The sequence below is a fragment of the Carassius auratus genome, unplaced genomic scaffold (assembly GCF_003368295.1).
Source record: "Carassius auratus strain Wakin unplaced genomic scaffold, ASM336829v1 scaf_tig00217313, whole genome shotgun sequence".
In the NCBI taxonomy this organism is placed as follows: Eukaryota; Metazoa; Chordata; class Actinopteri; order Cypriniformes; family Cyprinidae; genus Carassius; species Carassius auratus.
The window spans coordinates 190,903-211,822 of NW_020528995.1; the positions used below are offsets into that span (position 1 = coordinate 190,903).

Here is a 20,920-nt window from a genome sequence, read left to right on the forward strand (position 1 = left end):
AAACAAACAAACAAAAAAACATTATGATAATGATGGTAATTATCAAAATAACCTAAGCCAAAAGAGAGAAGAAAAATAATAAAAATCAAAATAAAAGAAAGGAATGAAACACGGGAGAAGTAGTAGCTGGTTTTCACCACAAGGGGGGAGTACTGCCTCTCTGTGCTTAACCTCGTTAGCAGAAAACTTAATTCAAATTAAAAATTCAAAACTGGTTTAAATCAAAATTTAAAATAAGCATGTAAGAATTAAAAGGAAAATCTGAATAATATCCTATAATAACCAATGATAGCTGAAAGGTATCATTAACAATTATGAAATTAATCAAAACAAAGGTAAAAGTAGACATGCAATTCAAAACAGAATGGAAAAGGGAGATCAGACAGCTGCAAGCTGTTAACTGACTTAACAGGAGACTGCCACTAGATGGCTTATCTTCTAAGTGGGTCAATCAGTGGTTGACCTGAACATCTAGATTTTAACTATTAAACAATTACTTTTTAATTAAAATCATGTTTGAACCCAATTTAAAGTAAATGTAAACAGTCCAAGGAAGGGAAAATTCTTTTGTTTCCCTGTAATAATATTCGCACGAGCAAAGCTGTAAATGCAAATAATTGTTGAGAATTTAGACAGCTAATTCAATACATCAAAGGGGATTAGAAATTAGCCATCAGAGCACATTATCTGAAACGGCCACGGGATGGCGAACTTGCACTCATGCAAGCTGGAATCAGAAGGCAGGGCGTAACTTGAAACTTCTAAACAAAGAGCTCCCTCTGGTGTTTAGATAGCGGAATTACTATTTCAATATGACTTGGAATCTGATCGTTTGTCAGGCTGATTTTCTGCATCAAAAATCACAAGTAACAAACAGAAAAAGGTTTTATGACCTTTGATGTGCTATATTAAACATAGGGTGAAGGAAGGATCCGCTCACTTCCAAAACACAAATGTAAAAAAAAAATGGTTGACTCCCATAAACATTTATCAAAATAGCACTTATGATTTAAATGTTTAAGGTATAAAATCGGGTAGCTAAGCCAATTTTAGACCAGGAGTTTTTCAATAACGATATTTAATAAACCAGGCCTTTTTAACTGAATCAGAGGAACATCGCTCATGTTCAGATTTACATGTTGCAACTAATAAAAGATTTCTTCATCTTTTAATTATTCATATTAAAATGTTCTCACTGTAAAAAGATCTTGGTCTTTCTTAACAGGAGACTTTTTAACATTATACTGCAGTTTACTTTCATTAAAATAACAGTGACTATACTGTTAAGTTTCTATAAATACCTAACGTGCTGACTGATCAGCTTTTTGCCTCAGTCAGTAAGGAGTGAGTTCACATCTTGCGACTTATCTCACAAATACATAATTTCATAGCGCACATGTAGAAATTATTAATAACCATATATACAGATTGATTGCTCACAAAACGAAGTTTGAAATGCGCGCGTTATCCTCCACCAAAATGTAGCCGCACTGGGTTGTACATAATAATTAACTCATGATATATAGGGAATTTGAATAATTAATCGGGAATATGATTAATATATATCTCATATGACAGTTACATTAATATTATTGATTATGAAAAATAGCTCAATTGCATTTATCAATAACTCATTACAGGGCACTGTAATTTACTCATGTCAATATTCCATTCTTCATATCAATTATAGTGATATCTTTTACTGTAAATTACAGCAAATCAAACAGTGGTTTGTCCAGCAAACGGCCGTAAGATTAACTTGTCAATTTTCAATAAAGTTATCACTTCTTATAATTCAAGGAAAAATATTCTCTGGCCATGAAAACATTATCCTATCATTATGATAAATTTAGTTACTCGAAGTAAACAGCATGTAGCTAAAGATCAGACACTTCATTGACTCATAATGTGAGCGGTTCAGAGGCAATCATGAATATATATATGGGTTTTTAATAATTGAACTAATAATACATCAAACTACAAATCACACAGAGTAAATATGCGTACGACAATACAGACAGTAAACTTTGTACAAGACATAACGGAATCCAAATAAGGGAGGGAGAGAGAGAGAGAGAGAGAGAGAGAGAGAGAATGAATGAGAGAGAAGGGAGGTGAGAGAGAGAGAGCGTGGTCACAGAATAAGCTCAGTTATGCAAACTCACAGACAGTAACCCTTGGAAGAAAACAACGATTCAAATCATAGACAAACTTTAAGCAGCATTTAAATCTCCATAGAGAAAGATACTTGCTTTAACCATTTAAAGTACCTTACAGTACAGACCAAAAGTTTGGAAACATTACTATTTTTAATGTTTTTGAAAGAAGTTTCTTCTGCACATCAAGCCTGCATTTATTTGATCAAAAATACAGAAAAAAAAGTAATATTGTGATATGTTATTTCAATTTAAAATAATTTCAAAAGGTGGCTACTTTGAAGAACCTAGAATATAACATATTTTCAGTTGTTTCGCACTTTTTTGTTATGTATATAATTCTGCATGTGTGAATCAGTGTGAATCATAGTCATGAAAATAAAGAAAACTCTTTGAATAAGAAGGTGTGTCCAAACTTTTGGTCTGTACTGTGTGTGTGTGTGTGTGTGTGTGTGTGTGTGTGTGTATATATATGTGTATATATATATATATATATATATATATATATATATATATATATATACACAATTTTCTTCATTTTCAAGAAAAAATAAATGAACACTATTAAAAAAAATTACAACTGAACACATTTTCCACATCATGCTAAAGTTTTACAGACTATGAGACATTCACAGGACTGATTCTTATTTTGTATTGCAAACATGTTACTTCACTCTGAACCGCTTTTGTCTATAATATTCTGACCATCGGTGCTTGTCTCACACCTAGATTGCCTACACATCATCATTTCATCAGTAAACTGGGGCCTTAAGAATTCTCTAGAATTCAGATTTATACAGTCTGAAATATTAGGGGCTGGACCTCAGTATATTTGCTATAGTTCAGCATACTGGGCTTAATGCTTGGTATGGGTGTGAGAGTTCCGGAGAGAGTCAGATTAAGGTAGAGTTTTGGACTCTGGCTCGTATATGACGCATATGTTTGTGAGGTGGTTCAGTTCTGGAGTGATAGGCCTTTTCCCCCCTTGAAGAATCTCACCTGACTGGTTCAGATATGAAGGATGGTAGGAGGAGTGTTGCTTTGTTATCTGAACAACTATGGGAGCTAGGAAGACCTCGGAACTGTGATCAGACTGGTCTAACTCATTAGATCTGAATTTTGGAGCTGACACTGGCTGTGGTCTGGGCAAACTGCACAGCGTGGGTGTGGGCCGCATAGAGGTGGCAGGAGGAGGAGAAGGAAACTGTACTGCAGACTGTTACTGAGAGAGCTCTTGAGAATACTGATCCATAGTTTGTTGAAATGTTTACCTTTCTCACTGCATTGTCTGCAAAGTCTGTAGCAGATTTTCATGGGTGTTGGATAGATCACAAATCTCAAGCTGAAGGATCCTGGTCTTGGTGTCCCATGGTTCATCGTCAGACCACTGTAGAGAACTATCAGACCTTCTGCAGAGAACTATCAGACCCTCTGCAAAGTAACAATGGTTCAGTGATGCCAGCTGTGTTTGTGTAAGATGCAATAAACAAGCGCGATTTGAATCAATATGCGACATTAGGCCTCAGCACCAACTGCGCCACCACCGGATACAGGCCATATATGGAATTGCACTGTGTAATATCTCCCTTTATTAAAAGAATTCACTAACAACCCCTTCCCTCCATTAACAACCCCAACTCCCAACATGAACTCAAAATTACTAGCTAAACTTATAATTTGTAATATTACTAACTGAACATCTTTTCTGATGCCCTAGTCTGTCGAAGACACTAAGAAGGACTCACAAATCAAGTCTCTGTGGTGGGCATGACTGACGACCGCTGAGTGTAACGATTGGTGTGGTGTAATTAATAAAGTTGCAAGAGACTGTTTAATGTAGAATGCCCCCAAAAATACAAGACAACATGAAGAATGCTGATGCAAAATCACAAACGTCATCTAGTGCACATTGATCTACACGTTCTCAAAGATCTATGGTCAACATGGCAGCTGCTACGGCACGGGCAGAGGCGGAAGCAGCAAAAGCCAGAGCCTCCTTCATCAGAAAGGAAGTGAACATTACATTTATATTTACATTTATTCATTTAGCTGATGCTGATGATATGTCAGAAGGCGCATGGCTTTGGAGCAACTAGGGGATAAGTGTCTTGCTCAGGGACACATTGGTGTCTCACAGTGGATACGAACACGCGTCTCTCACACCAAAGGCATGTGTCTTATCCACTGCGCTAACACCACCCCATTAAAATAAAATAATTTTTTTTTAAATCGAACAAGCTCGTCTAGAGACAGAATTAGATGTGCTCAAGCAGGAAGCAGAAGCAATAATGTCCCAAACAGCAGAGCAGAAATCCCAACCCCAGAAGCAGTGTACCGCCACAGCCACATGTGAACTATGGTTGACCAAATACCTGCTTTCGATGACACTGCAGACATCTTGCTCCTTTTAGGAAGGGACATTCTCCAGGTCCACAAGGTTTGTCAGCAGTTTGACAACGCTCCATTTGCCCAGAAGCACAATCTCGGCCGTGTCATTGTCGGTGACGTCTGCCTGGGTGGAGCCCACACCCCTACAGAAGTAGACACATTTAAAACATGTATTATGGACAATGGTCGTCCTAGTTATATGCTTCCTTGTGAGAACCTTGTCAAAGTTAAGGAGGATTTAAGTCAGCCTCTTCATCAGAACGTCTCCTTACTTTGGCCTCATTCTCTGGAGCAGCAAGAGGACCTCCTTGGTGCAACAGTCTTCCAAAGGATTGAAAAAGAATAATTCTATGTGGATGATGCCTTGCGGTCTTTTCCGACTGAGGTTGAAGCAGTTGATGTTCTAAAGAGAGCCCAAAATCTTCTGGTAGGTTACAACATAAAGCTCCACAAGATCACATCAAACAAGGTCGATGTTATAAATGCCTTTCCTAAAGAAGATCGAGCCATGGGTATGAAGACTCTGGACCTTGCAGTTGATGACTTACCCATCCAGTGCAGTCTGGGTGTAGCCTGGGATACAAGGGATACATTCACCTTTAACATTCCAGAGCCCCAGAAACCCTTAACGCGCAGAGGGGTGCTCTCGATCATCAACAGCGTGTTTGATCCTTTGGGCTTCCTGGTGCCTGTGACAGTCGAGGGCAGGTTCCTTCTATGAGAACTAGTCTCTCAAGGTACAGATTGGGACACTCCCCTGCCTCCAGAGAAATTTGAGAAGTGGCAACGGTGCCAGGACTCACTGCAAGGTCTTAATCATCTGAACATCAGTCGCACCTATTCTACATGTTCACTGACCATGGCCAAAGCTACAGAGCTATGTTCTTATGCCTCTGTAAAGGCAATTGCAGCAGTTGCCTACTTAAAGGTGGAAATGGACGAAGGTCACACAGAAGTCAGTTTCGTATTCAGCCAGGCCAAACTGGCACCTCTGGCAGAGCTTACCATCCCGAGACTAGAACTCTGCGCTGCAGTGTTGGCCACAGGAATTGCGGACCAGATCAGAGAGGAAATGGGGATTAAGTTGGACAGGATCACATTTTTCACGGACAGTAAGATTGTGTTGGGATATATAAATAATGAATCTCAAAGGTTCAACGTATATGTGAATAACCGCATGCAGCACATCAGACAGTCCAGCCATCTGGGTCAGTGGAGATATGTAGCCAACGAAAACAATCCAGCCGATCTCGGCTCAAGATCTGTGCCTGCAAGTCAGTTGCAAGGAACCAGTTGGTTGATGGGACCAAGATTTTTATTGGAACCAACGGATATTATGGCCTTTGAACTGGTCAATCCAGACTCGGATGTGGAACTTCGCCCAAAGGTCACAGCACGTTCGACAAAGGTTTTAGGAGAACAACTGGACACCAAGCATTTTGAATGCTTTTCATCATGGAGCCGACTGATGAGCTGTAGCTCGACTGTTACATGTGGCACGAAGCTTACACAAACCAGCACATGACGCATAATGTGTTGGATGGCCCTACTGCAAGAAAGGCATTACAAGCGCTGAGTTAACCAAGGCAGAACACGTCATCATAAAGAGTGTGAAACATGAGGTTTATGCAGAAGAGATTACATGCTTTAAAAGCAAACAAGACTTACCTGGGAGTAGTCCTCTAAGGAAGTTAAATCATGTGAGGGACAAAGAGGGTCTGCTATATGTAGGAGGATGCATTACCCATTCAAACCTACCTGCAGATGAGACTCATCCCATTTTTATCCTTGGCAAGCATCATCTTGCGGTGTTACTTATTTGCCATCTCCACGAACAGGTTAAACACCAGGGAAGGCACTTCACAGAAGGTGCTATGGAAGTGGCCTAAGGATAGTGGGAGCAAAACGAGCCATCAACAGCTTTATCTACAAATGTGTGACATGCAGAAAATTGCTTGGAAGGTTGGAACAGCAGCAGATGGCGGACCACCCCCAGAGCGCCTGCAGCAAGAGCCTTCATTTACCCATGTAGGGCTGGACGTGTTTGGGCCTTGGGAAGTCGTGGCACATCGGACCAGAGGTGGAAGTGCCAACAGTAAGAGGTGGGCGATATTGTTGAGCTGTCCAGTTGGAGGTGATTAAGTCGATGACTGCTTCAAGCTGCATAAATGCCCTCCGCAGGTTTTTCTCGATCAGGAAACCAGCAAAGCAGATTAGGTCAGATCGAGGGACAAATTTTGTTGGGGCTACCAATGAGTTAAAGCTTGCCCCAGAGGCTCAAGAGTACAGTTTCAATGCATACTCAATCAAAAATGCACATTGGTCTTTAACCCCCCCCCCATGCGTCTAACATAGGAGGCAGTTGGGAGTGCATGATAGGAACGGCACGGCGTATCAAGATCTGGATTTAATGTGCACATTGATGGCAGAGGTCATGGCCATAATTAACTCTAGCCCATTGATACCAGTCTCCTTAAGACCCGGAAGCACCTCTTATACTTACTCCAGCAATGCTGCTTACGCAGAAGATTGGGACTCCACCAATTGCATTAGCAGACACGTTCTGGGCAAGATGAAGGCTGGAGTACTTGAATACACATCAGATCATATAAAAGTGGTATAACAAAAAGCCAATTCTCAAGGATGGAGACATAGTGCTGCTAAAGGACAAAGACCCAATTAAGGAGTAATATATTATTTGTTTTGTTTTGTGCCCGGTCATCTGCATTCTCTCGGGAGCAGGAATACTGTTCAAGGCCATGATCATGAGTTGGTGCTTACTTCTGACACTGTATTTGTGTAAGACGCAATAAACAAGCATGAGCTGAATCAATATGTGACTTTATTAACAGGTCTCAGAGCCAACTGCGCCTGAACCCACACAACAACGCCACTGCCAGATATGGGACATATATGGCATTACACTGTGTAACAAGCTGAGCCCTCTTTACCAAGAGCCAGTGTAGGATATAACTGAAAATGTGGTAACATTTTCCACAGCCTTGGGAGAGTGAAGCCACTGAGTAAACCTGATTTTTCCAGCTTGAAGGAAGTTTAAAAAAAATGTGTGCCTACTAGTAGTTATTTTCCCTTAATCTGAATTTGCTGGTTGATAACAGATCCACTACAGAGCTTCCAGTTAGAGACGGGGTAGCAGAATTCCATTTTAATCTGTTAACCGACAGCTGGATGCCAGTGCACTGATTATATGAAATAGAACAAAATTAATATTTCTAAACTATTAGGGGTAGAAAGGTTAACGGTTCGGGGGTCATGGTTTGATATGAAAAAATTATCTACTATACAGACAGTTGGACAAATACAACAAAAAAATCCACCTAGATGTGACAATACTAAATATAACATTATAATGTTTTATATTTTTCTTTAATACACACTGGCCGCAATTAATGGACCCCTTTTATTCAATACTTTTTGAAACCTCCATTTCCCACTTTAACAGGTCTAAATGTTCTCTTATAATGCCTAATGAGGTTAGAGAACACCTGACAAGAGATCAGAGACCATTCCTTCATCCAGAATCACTCCAGACCCTTTAGATTCCCAGCTCCATGTTGGTGCTTCTCCTCTTCAGTTCACTCCTCTCATTTTTCGTAAGGTTCAGGTCAGAGGACTGGAATGGCTATAGCAGAAACTTGCTTTTGAGCTCAGTGACCTATTTCTGTATTGTTTTTGAGGTTTGTGTTTGGGTTATTGTATGTTTGTAAGGTCCAAACATGGCCCATTATAAGATTTCTAACAGAGTCAGTCACTTACTGATTTTTTATCTTTTGGTATTTTATAGAATCCATGATGCCATTTATCTAAACAAGATTTCCAGGATCTCCAGTAGAAATATAGGCCCACAACATCAAATATACAGCTGTATATTTTATTGGACACATGGGGTATTTTTTTTTGTGTGTGTTTACTGCTAAAAAGCTAATTTATTTTTTTTGTTTCATCTGATCATAGAAGCCTTTCCCATTTAAAGTTCCAGTCATGACTGATAACTGAATATGCTTTAGTTTGTTTTTGAATGAGCTAGGATAATTTTTCTTGTTTCCAGAAGTCATAGATCCTATTCTGACTACTATTAATTCCTCATTGTCATTAGGATATGTACCAAAAACCTTCAAACTGGCTGTTATTAAGCCTCTCATCAAAAAAACACAACTTGACCCAAAAAAACTGGTTAAATATAGGCCGATCTCAAATCTCCCTTTTTCTGATACTATAAAAGGTAGTATCCTCACAATTATATTCCTTCTAAGAGAAAAATGGTATCTGTGAAGATTTCCAATGAGGATTTAGATCATTTAGATCATAGTACTGAGACTGCTCTCCTTAGAGTTACAAATGACCTGCTTGTATCATCTGATCATGGTTGTATCTCTCTATTAGTGCTATTGGATCTTACTGCTGTGTTCGACACTATTGACCACAACATTCTTTTGCATAGACTAGAACACTTTGTTGGCATTAATGAAAGTGCATTAGCATGGTAAAATATACTTATATGACCGTCATCAATTCGTAGTAGTGAATGAAGAGGTATCATATCGATCACAAGTGCAGTATGGAGTACCTCAGGGCTCAATACTAGGGCAATTAGTCTTCACACTTTACATGCTCTGTCAATTCTTCGTCATCAATTAGGAACCTAAGTGTGCTTTTTGATAGCAATCTTTCCTTAGAAAGCCATGTTTCTAGCATTTGTAAAACTGCATCAACTCATGAACTACTGAACTCTGGAATAACCTACCTAACATTGTTCAGGATGTAGACACACTCTTGCAGTTTAAATCTAGATTAAAGACCCATCTCTTTAACCTGGCTTACACATAACACACTAACATGCTTCTAATATCCAAATCCGTTAAATTATTTTTAGGCTTCATTAATTAGGTAAACTGGAACTGGGAACACTTCCCATAACACCATATGTACTTGCTACATCATTAAGAAGAATGGCATCTACGCTAATATTTGTCTGTATCTCTCTTATTCCGAGGTCACCGTAGCCATCAGATCCAGTCTGTATCCAAGTCAGAGGATCACTGCAGCCACCCGGATCCAGTAAGTATCCAGACCAGATTGTGGATCAGCACCTAGAAAAGACCTCTATAGCCCTGAAAGACAGCGGAGACCAGGACAACTAGAGCCCCAGATACAGATCTCCTGTAAAGACCTTGTCTCAGACGACCACCGGGACAAGACCACAGGAAACAGATGATTCTTCTGCACAATCTGACTTTGCTGCAGCCTGGAATTGAACTGTTGGTTTCGTCTGCTTAGAGGAGAACTGGCCCCCCAAATGAGCCTGGTTTCTCCCAAGGTTTTTTCTCCATTCGGTCACCGATGGAGGTTTGGTTCCTTGCCGCTGTCACTTCTGGCTTGCTTAGTTGGGATCACTTCATTTACAGCGATATCATTGACTTGATTGCAAATGAGTGCATAGATACTATTTAAACTGAACTGAGAGGATGACATCACTGAATTCAATGATGAACTGCCTTTAACTGTCATTTTGCATTATTGACACACAGTTTTCCTAATTAATGTTGTTCAGTTGCTTTGACGCAATCCTTTTTATTTAAAGCCATATAGAAATAAAGGTGAATTGACTTGAATATGAATGGGAATATACTTCAGAGATATTTTACTCATAAGAATTTCGAGGGGGGCCAATAATTGTGTTTAACACATAATCATACATTTTTCTTCCTTTTCCATCACAATAATATTATATGAGGAAACCAATACACATACAATACACATTAATAAAATATTAGAAAATAATATAAAGGAAATATTACTAAATCAAATCAATAAACTTCAACAAGGCTTCACCCCCCCCCCTTTTAAATGTCTGGATGTCCCCATACAGACTTGTGGACAACCTAATATTTTCTTTTAGGATATTACCTACACTTCTGGTTTACGTTTCTTTTGATTTACTTTCTTTCCTATTTGAAATATTACTCCTCTGTGAACAAAAGTTAGGGGCTGATCTTTTGACCTCCCTGGCTTATCAAAGGTGAGTTTAACAACTGGCTTTATTCTCATTTTTTCCCTAACTGGTTCACTTTCTTCTTCCTCCCCACTTGTGTCTTCTTCACTTTCTTCTTCATCTCTTACAGAGAAACTGGACTAACTTGAAATGCTGCTCTCTGCATCCTATTCATGTAACAAGTGTCCTTCCTCAGTAGAAAGGCCTTCATGGATCAGGTTCCTCTCCTGGCATTCCAATTCTGACTTACTGGGTAAAGTGTCATTCTTATTCCGCGTTCCCTCCAGATTTGATCTATAAGGTTTTGAAACATTGTATTTAAACTCAGAGGAAGTTTCAGAGGATAATACATCTTTATTTGTCAGTGCTGGAACATCAACATCAGTCCTTTTCTTCTTCCTCACTGGGTTTCTCTCCACTTTGCTTTGTGGCCACCTCACCTGTTGCCCTATGGGTAACAGTTGGTCTCTGTGAAGTGTTCTGACTTTTCAGCTTCCCGTTTCAAGTTTTACCCGATATACTGGTATATTTGGGAGTTTATCACAGACTACATAGGGTACTGGACTCCATCTGGGTTGAAGCTTGTGTTTACCCTTTAACCTTAAGTTCTTGATCAACACACGATCCCCAGAATTCAAGGATTGGAAAGACAATTGTTTGTCATATGGTCTTTTATTCCTTTGATGGACTTTCTCAGCCTCTCCCATTGCTAACTGGTATGCCCGTTTTAGATCTTTTTTCATATTGCTGATGTACTGTGAGTGGGACACATCATCCATCCCATCTGATGAAGTGCCAAAACAGATGTCTACAGGTAGCCGGGCTGCTCTCCCGAACATCAGGAAATAGGGTGAGTACCCTGTAGCACCATTCTTGGTACTATTGTAAGCATGCACCAAGTAGGGTATCTGTTGGCGCCCCCTTTTTGTTTTTTCTCAGCATTCAAGGTTCCAAGCATGGCTAAGAGGGTACGATTGAACTGCTCAGGCTGCGGGTCACCCTGAGGATGATACGGCATTGTCCTTGATTTTCTTATACCAAGCAGGTTTAACAACTCCTTTATCAGCCGACTCTCAAAGTCACGGCCCTGATCTGAGTGAATGCATGCTGGTAGACCATAATGAATTAAGTATTTCTCAACCAGTATTTTAGCAATAGTAAGAGCTTTTTGATTCTTAGTGGGAAACGCCTGTGCATAACGTGTGAAGTGATCGGTAATTACTAACACGTTGCCCAAACCTTTTGAATCTGGCTCAACAGAAAGAAAATCGATACACACCAAATCCGTTGGTCCAGTACTCTTTATCTGATGTAATGGGGCAGCTCTTTGACATGGACTTTTACGTGTGATGCAAGCTCCACAGTTCTTGACATATTCTTGTATATCAAAAGACATCTTGGGCCAATACAATTGATTTCTCAAAAGTTCAGTAACCCTTTCTACCCCAAGTGAAGTATTGCTCTATAGAATCAGAGATGGATCAGAACATCTTAACTAAGGTGTAGTAAGTTCGTGAGAGGAAAGGAAGAGGACAAAGGGGTCGGCTGGATGGCTGACAAATTTACTAACTCAAAATCAAAGTCAAACTTTATAAACACCAATGGTGACTTTTTCTCTGACATCAACACAGACACGATCGCCCAACACTTCTGAGTTTCTCATTGCGGTTCCGTTTCCGGTTTGCGTCAGCAGTCCGTCTCTCTCTCGACTACTTCTGTCTCTCCTGGCATTTTATATTCTCTCCGTGCCAATTACTGAAACCAGAGACAGGTGTTAATTAGTTTTTACCCAGACCACTAATTTACCGCTCGTCTCCTGATTCTCTCTCCCGCTGCAGACTTCGCTAAACTACGCCCCCCCCGCCACATACCCCCAACGCCCATCTCAGGCCGGGGAGCCATCTGGCCGCACCCCCCCCCCCCTTCTGGAGAGGAAATTGGCCACCGCCATCTGAACACCCGGCCTGTGGATCACCTTGAACTTAAAAGGCTGAAGAGCCAGATACCTACGAGTGATCCGCGCGTGGAGGAGCTTGGTCCAAACAGAGGGTGAACTCCCGTCCCAGGAGATAATAGTGAAGGGTGAGGATGGCCCATCTGATGGCAAGGCACTCTTTCTTTATGGTGCTGTACTTAGCCTCTCTCTTCGAGAGCTTCTGGCTAATGTACAGCACCGACCGTCACTCCCCCTCTATCTCCTGTGACAGGACTGCACCCAGCCCCCTGTCCGACGCGTCTGTCTGCAACAGAAAAGGGAGAGAAAAATCAGGAGAGTGTAACAACGGCCCGCCACACAGGGCAGCCTTGACCTGGGTAAAGGCCTGCTGACATGGCTCCATCCACTGGACCATATCTGGCACCTCCTTTTTAGTAAGGTCAGTCAAAGGGCTGGTGAGGTCAGAATAAGCGGCCGGTTGCGAACTACCACGCCCGGCTCGTTCTCGATATGGTGCTGAATCAGGTCAGTACAGCCCGGTAGGGGTGAGACGTCGTCGGCAATATCTGTCTGTAATTTCGTTAAATCAGTGAGTAAGGACGGCGAGAGGTGATCTCCCCCTGGGGCCAGGGCGAGGGATTGTGGTTTGACATTCGCCTCTGGTCTGAGATTATCCTCCCCACCAATCACCGTTGCCAACATCACTGACTCCGCCTCATTCCATTTTTTTAGGAGGTTGAGGTGATAGATCTGACGGGCCCCGTTCCTATTGGACCGTATTACCTCATAACAGTGGCGTAGCCACGGGTGTACCAGGGTGTGGCCCACAGTGGAAGCTGGCACACCTAAAAATAGATGCAGAATAATTTTTTTATAGTCTCAATAAAAAATGTTTACTAAACTTGGGCTATTGTTGTTTACTTAGAAAATATATATATTTTTAAATCAACCCTTTCACGCGTAAGTTACAAATATTTTAACTGACCCCTTGTTTCCATGGCGACGCGTCATGATTGTCACGTGACAGACCGCAGCCACTAACAGATGAATCTGTATTCGTTTTATTACTTTTTTTTTTTTTCTTAAAATATATACACAAACTTGCTTACCATGTCAACTATCTGATATTTTCCGATTCTTCGTTTAAAAACCTTTATAAATTATCTTGATCTATAACGAGATAAGCGATGCAGTCGAGTCCTGTCAGCCGAATTTAACGTACAGCACTTGAATTCCCCAGTTTCTCCCGAAATACATGAAAGTAAGTGGCTGTTGAACTGGACGAAGAATAGAGTAAACTTTATTGTTCTATGTGTGTCTGATATATGAATAAAACACTTTTACATTTGATAGTTTTTGTTGCTTCCATAGACATCAGTGTGAATTTTAAAAACTACCAATGTATTTTTTTACTAGTGATTATGTATATTTAAATGTATGAAACCTAAAATAAACATTATGTGGTTGAAAACACTGCATATTAATTGTGATATATGACAAGCGCTGAGCGCGTCCGTCTCTGGCTCAGTGCCAGCCAACTCGAATCTGGCAGTTCTGTGATGCCAATGAACATTCTAAATCATACTCTCAGGGGCACAGAAATAAGAATCCAATATATGGTGCAATAATACAAAAAATGTGACCCGTCACGGAAACCAGTGACACAAGTCGGCAGCAAAATGAGAAAAGTTTTTAAATTTTTTCAAAATTGGTGATTTTCGTTTTTGTGCAGAATCTGTTAGTTGATATCACAAAGAAGCCTCTCCATGTTTGAGATGGCAGTATTGGTATATTTAAAAGCGTACATTTTGAGGTTGAAATCAGCTAGTTTGTCGGAGATTCTAGCACGCAGTAGGGGCGTTTCATTGTCTGTCTGTATTTCCATACTGGATAAGCCGGCTTTTGTTTCTTTTGTTATTGCCCCCGCCCTCCGAGGGAAGCGTGGCTACTTAGTATGCAGCGCTCTGGCCGGCTGTAGTTGATATCAAAATTCAATGAAGATGTACGCTGCAAAAGATGAACGAAGACGAGCTGAACCGTGGCCGTTACAGCGAAAATGCTTTGAAGTACTTGAAGACAAGCCGGATGCTTATAAACAAGCGCTCACTGATTCTGAACACGATCTGAGCGACGATGAAAGCGACATAATAAGACTGTATAATATCCCTAATCTACAACTGAGCGAAGATGACGACGAGGAAGAATGTATTGGACTGGCGTCAGATGAGTTGGACCGTAAGATATCAAGAGGCTATATCGATAGTAACATTTGATGGGGATAAAGACAGAGCAATGGGGAAAATCCGTAACATTTAGAGGCAAACAGACGCACAGTGCAAACTTCGGATCTTCAAGAATACTTTTCTGTTTCTTATAGGGTGAGTTTCCATAAACATCAAAGTTTGTCGTTTTGTGTTCATTCTAAGAACACACGTTATCTCATGTTTAGTCCATGTTTAGACCTTCCCATATCTACCTATTGTTATTAGCTAGCTCATCGGTTATCACAGAATCCTGTTAAAAAAGTCCTAATGCTACACAATGAAATTAATTCACCAAGTTGTATGTAGAAAACCAGCAAATAACAAATAAAATTAGCATCAATATGTACTTTTTGTTTACATAAACATTAAAATAATAACATTGAAAATGATGGCCACATTTTTATAAAAAGATAAAACTCACATATTTCAGCCTCTAAATCATTTTTATAAAATCATTTACATCTCTAAATGAGATGTAAATGAGCCCCATTGTCACTTGCAGCAGTAAGAACTGCACAATCTTCAGAGGCTATTTTTGCTTTTTGAGCTTTTTTGAGTGCCTACCTTCAAATGGCCACAACTTCTCCAAATATTATCAGATTTCCATGTGTTACACATCGTTGCAAAGCTTGGAGACTACACTTTCAGAATCTGTGAATAACTCAAAATGCCCCAGATCCGACTTGTGTCCCTACTTTCCGTGATTGGTCACAAATGTTAAAATGTAATGTACATTTTAAATTATTTTTGTTAAAATATATCTGCCGACATTTGGACTGCCAACCAATCAGCAAACAGCAGCTGACTGTGACCCCAGCAGTCTATGATATAAACAGAAAATTTTTGATTGCACATTGCTACAGTAGGTGGCCAGCCTATCTGTGGCTTACCGCCGCGCGTACCGCTGTGGTAACTGTAATTCAGTCACATGTTAAAATCATTCGCGAAACTACCGCCAGGTGGCGCAAAGGGACGGATCGCGGATGAGATAAAAGAAGGAAGTAAAACAACAATAACATTGATATAACATTGTAACATTTAAAAGACTACAGTCTACTAAACAAAAATTAAAAGAAGACCTTAACACAAAGGATCATATGCATGCTATTTTTATTAAACAGTAAATAAGTATAAGGCCTATATATATATATATATATATATATATATATATATATATATATATATATATATATATATATATATATATATAAAAGCTAAATGTTTTAATTTCATTTTCATTTCGGTTCATTCTTGGTTTAAAAAAATCTTCAGGTTCCATATGCAGAACGAAATGGGAACGGTCCAGCATTTAGCAATAATTAGTATTAACTCTGTTATTATTCTTCATTTTTCAAACTACCAGCATTTTTTAATTATGCCTTATGTGTGACCAAAGATTAAGTATTATTTGTTTCAGCTGTTTGATCGTGCTGGTGCCTCACGCACATATTCACTGGAAACAGCAGTCGTTCACCAGACATTCGGCGTGAGCACTTTGACATATTGTTAATTATGGTTTTATTTTTTCATCGATACTGAAACGCACACAGCCTATTTACCTCATGAATAATAGTTAAGCTTCAAATGGGCAACATCACAAATATGGAAACGTTTGATTTCTCCCGATTGAGAAAGCCCAAGCTTACCTTATGCATAGATTTAAATTATTATTATTATTTTGTTATTATTATTATATACTGCAATTATATTTATCCACTAGAATTATGTATTTTTTATTATTGTTTTGTTCTGATAAATTTGTTAAATTTAAAGGATTTGTTGTAAAATATTTTCTAATAGCCTATTTTTTTTTCCTCTCACAAACTCTGATTTATTTGTAAAAAAAAAAAAAAACATGCAGCAAACAAAAATAGGTGATTGATCCGTTAAAATGAAACCTATACACGACTCGTATATTTTTTTCCTCTGACAAAATTTATTTTTTAGCGTGTTTAAAAAAGAAAAAAAGAAAGAAAACCTTAAGCAAATGAAAATAGTCAATTAATCCGTTAAAATGTGTTCCTCTTGGTTAACAGTAATTCTAATTATTTTACTTCAGAACAGAGCCTGGGACTAATCTAGGTTAACAATGTTTTTTGTTTTTTTTCCATTGCATCTGAAAATGACTTTGTTCATTACATTCACTTCACGCGATTCAGCTGTGGACGATTTAAAAATGTTTGATATAAAGCAGTTGTTCTCAACCCGCGGACCATCACGACAAATTTGTTTTATGGGAGAAAAAAAAAGAAATTCAAAAAATGCCAGCGAATGAACATGTACAAACTGTGAATAGTTGCAGTATCAGTATTGAAGGAGAAGTTCTGGAATTTCGTTTTTTTTGCCCCGCAACTCACTTGAAGAAGTTCAGATAAATGGAGACACCATACACTATGTAGCCTAACAATCCTTAATTGAAGAAATGTGGCAAAATATCTCAAGAGAGAACCTCATATTATTAAATTCAAAAGTCCTTTGCCTGCATCTTAAAGCTTCTGTCAAACTTTCGGCATCCGCGAGTCCGCTATGGACCACTAGGTAGGTGTGACGTAAAAATCGTCATTGGAGAGTGTGTGCCAAGGCTCTGAGCAGACGACCGTGCGGTAGTGATGGGAAGTTCGATTCTTTTCTGCGAACCGGTTCTGTCGGACGGTTCGATTCAATAAACCGGTTGAAAAAACCGGTTCAGCAGTTCTTTTACGCTCGACGTAATGACGTCATTGGTGATGACGTAATGGCGTTACGTCTATCAAACATTCAAATATATAAAGTCAGTAATCATAACTTTAGTCAGTTAAAAACCTCATAATCATGAAAAGTTTACATTTTGAATTTTGCAACAACACCCAAATACAGTAACAGCAATAATGTGCATATGAGGATTTAAGTCTTGAAGATATGAAGTAAATAAATTAGGTGTCATCAGCGCAGAAACCATGATCCACTTACTAAACATTATCCATTGCGATGTATTTTTTATTAAATGAACTTACTTTCGCCAGATTGCCCTTCATCCAAGCCCTCGAAATACCCGCGATCATAACATTAGTACAGAATCAGAATCAACCCATGCAACCGGTTCTTGACTCGAGAACGAGAATCGCTCTAACTGGCACGTGCTGCAGTTCAGTTTCATCAGCTGCTCTACTCGTGTTCATTTTCTGTTTACTACAAACTCAATTTGTGAATGTCATCATTAACTATAAATACAGTACAGATATCTCATAAATCATCCCTTATTCCTATTAAACATAAGAGTCTTAGAGTCTTAATTATTGTCCAACTTCCCTGAAAACCCATTTGGCCTATACATTATATACAATATACAGATTGGAAAAATTCATCAAAAAAAAAAAAAATCAAAATAAAATATAGTTATTTTATCACACTTTCCGATGTTTAACAAAATACTTACAAAATTAAACGCATGCGCAGTATCATCAGTTCATTGGTTCTCAATTCGGACGCGTCCGACAGAAACGATTCTCGGCTGGGTGTACTGGTGATCCGAAAACCGAAGCAACCGGTTCTTGACTCGAGAACGAGAACTGCTCCAGCAGTGGGCGTGTTTGTTCATTATCTGATCGGCTCGGTGTTCTTCTTCAGTCCGGTCATCACAGCATTTCATTCAGTGTACTGTTTGAGTAAATGAATTATTCCAGGATATTGGTTTATTCTGACTCAGAGGGAGTGTCAGTCATGTTAAAAAAGTTAACAGCTTAAGTAATTTGTGGATTAATGCTTATTGGAGACGTGAACCGTTTCAAATGATTCAGTTCGATTTGGTGAACTGGTTCAACTGGTTCACTAAGAAGAACCGGTTAAATTGAACGATTCGTTCACGAATCGGCCATCACTACCACGCGGACAGGTGCGCGTGGTCAGTAGGCTTCAAAAGCAAAATTGCACATGTGCAGGCAGAGTGAAGAAGCTCATTGCTACTCGAACCTGTGCAATCCGTCAATAAAATAATATAAAGACAGTGATGTGCAATAATTCTGGGCAATTGCAGAGCTGGCCAGCAGCCTGCGCATTCAGAAGTATACATTGAAGAAGTCTGCGTCCGCGCTGGCCGTGTACGCGTCAGGATTGCTCATGCAGAAAGTATAACACAGGCGTTACAATCGCAACTTCTTTGTGTTACTCCTTTCAAGCTGAATCTCACAAAATTAGTCAGCTCCAGACAGCATCAGGTGTTTTATTTATGGGGAGTAGAATTGTTTATTTCAATGAATGTAATAGATTATATATCATAATAGTTAGGGTATAATATTATAAATCAGGTTGGTTTGTATTGCTGACGTAATATGTAAATTATATGCGTAGACTTGCACTTAGACCATAGTGCGGCCCGCTGGAAAAAAAGGTTGAGAACCACTGATATAAAGGTTGCTGTCCCATTTTATACAGGAATTGTTCATTTTAAAAAATCTAATTATATTGTTAGTTCTAATTATATTGTTAACACAAGTTCATTTAGAACTTTTTTTTTTACTTATAAACTCCTTGAGAATTTTACAATTAGTTTAAGAGTATTTAAATTCAAGTTTAAAAAAAAAGTTTTAATTGCTTAAATTATTTTTATTAATTAATAATATGTTATCATGTTTATTCTTGTAAAAAATACGTATTTATTCTTTAGGAAAACAAGGGAAAAAATAAGGGACAATCTGAATATTTGTTTTGCTTTACCTATTTATGTAAGCTACAATTATTCAAATAATAATAATAATAATAATAATAATAAAATAATGTAATTAAAAAATACCATTGGCCTGAGTAATTTTGACCATTATAGATTTGTGACTTTAAAGATTAGTCATTTACGTGGTAAAAATACTGTGAAATTAATAATGGCATGGATTTTAGAGCATAACAACTGAAGGTTTATGAAACATTAGCCAATAAAGCATTTTTTTTAAACAACGGAACTTAAAGTTGTGAACTAAAATATTATTAAAACCATACAGCATGTGAATAAATAAAATGCATAATTTTCATAACATTTCATTATTCATAAAATGCATAACGTTTCTGGTGTTTGGATTTGTACTTCAATATAATGAGCTCCAAGTTTATTAATGCACATTAATAATTTTTGCACAAACACTTGAATATGAGCTTCTTATCACGAGTAAAATTCATGCCAACAGCCAACATATTTAGCTTGATCAGAAGGTTGACTGCAAGAGTTGAGCGGAATGTTAAGACTTTGTTTCTTTTACTGATTATTTTCGGGTTAAAGCATGATTTAAACAGATTCACACTCAATCGCTTTCGCAATAATGCGTTCAAACAAATGTAATCTTACACTGCTACATTATCAGCATGCTATCTGATTTTGAAATCTTGAAGTTAATCGATCTGTTTAGATAAAATAACTGACAAAGGTGTTATTTTCATCACAAAAAAAATTTCACAGCAGAAAGCAGCAATTAAAGATGTAATGCTTACAATGTTATTAGTTTGGCATGTGATATAGGGAAAAAGGTTTACACATAGCTTAAGCCACTTTGAAACTCTCCTGTTATTGTTTTTAATTATTATTATTTTATATGCTATGTTATGAACATAACATTTCAAACATACTGAAATACTTTATTCACGGAGTGAAGGCGGAGCGTGTTTCTGGAATCAGTGTGTGTGGAGGGGAAGTTGTTGCTTCTCACAGACTCTGCTGCGAGTGAGAGAGATGTTTCACCTGACGAAATGCAGACGACCGCGGCTCCACAAGCACAGCACATCCGCCAAAAATCAACCTGCAGCAATGATCGTTCATCGACTCGCCAAGCTTTACTTTTGTAGGTCGCATGGCAGTGAATAATTATATAATATGACCATGCAGTCAATACAAATATTTAATTAAAACATTAAAACAAGCAGGGCTGTAAAATAAAACAATAAAAACGCACGCCAGGTCTACACCGGACACTGTTTAACTGATGCTAATTCTGTTTATGATGAAATGTTCTGACACTGTGTTCAGATGATTTGACACTATAGTGTTATGTCATCAAGTTTAGACACACTTTTAGCTGTGGGGCACAGATGACAACTCTGGCGTCCGGTGTAGACACAGACAGTGACTGCTCTATTTACAAATAAGTTCTATAAGAAAAAAAGAAAAAATCTAAACCAGCGGCCTAACGAGATGGAAATATAA

At 38.7% G+C, this 20,920-nt stretch overlaps 1 protein-coding gene across 1 annotated transcript in view; it reads right to left on the reverse strand.

Annotated features, from left to right (window-relative positions):
* elovl2 (ELOVL fatty acid elongase 2) overlaps positions 1-20,920 on the reverse strand; it is a 92,828-nt gene that overhangs the window by 50,385 nt on the left and 21,523 nt on the right. The gene's annotated exons all lie outside the window — the stretch shown is intronic.